This window comes from Arachis ipaensis, chromosome B03 (genome assembly GCF_000816755.2).
Source record: "Arachis ipaensis cultivar K30076 chromosome B03, Araip1.1, whole genome shotgun sequence".
In the NCBI taxonomy this organism is placed as follows: Eukaryota; Viridiplantae; Streptophyta; class Magnoliopsida; order Fabales; family Fabaceae; genus Arachis; species Arachis ipaensis.
The window spans coordinates 135,191,189-135,191,760 of record NC_029787.2 but is presented as its reverse complement, the minus strand read 5'-3'; positions in this window follow the sequence as shown (position 1 = coordinate 135,191,760).

Here is a 572-nt window from a genome sequence, read left to right as displayed (position 1 = left end):
AATATTTGCATAGGTTTCGGACACCAATAAAGAAAAAAATTTTCACCCAATTCCCCATCTAAAAAAAATGGATACTCAGTCTCCGACGAACTGGCCTTCACAAACATTGCTTTAAAATCTTTGAAGAAAGATTTGTACAATATAAACAGAGAGCGGCCTGGGTACATGACTACTGAGATTAACCTAGAAACCTTTTCACATGCCCTTAGGTTGAAACAAAGAAAAAAAGACGTTTAAAGAATGGAAAATTCGAGAAAATCCATCAAACATTCATAGGCTTGTAGAAAAGCCCATGAATTTGAATGTAGTTGCGAAGGGGCACAATTTAGTTGCACCGGTACGGTGCATTCGAAATCTGAGAATGGAAACCTAAGGTTCAACTCTATTAACAAACAAGTATACAAATAGAAATAGGTCCAATCACCCATTTTTTTTCACAAACCCTCCCTTCATCATTATAGGGAAGGAACTCCACACTAATCGCTACACCATTCCTTACCCAGTTAACAACACCGAGTTCGGACAAGAACTCTGTATTTTCAAAAATGGACACACGACACTTCACATTAACA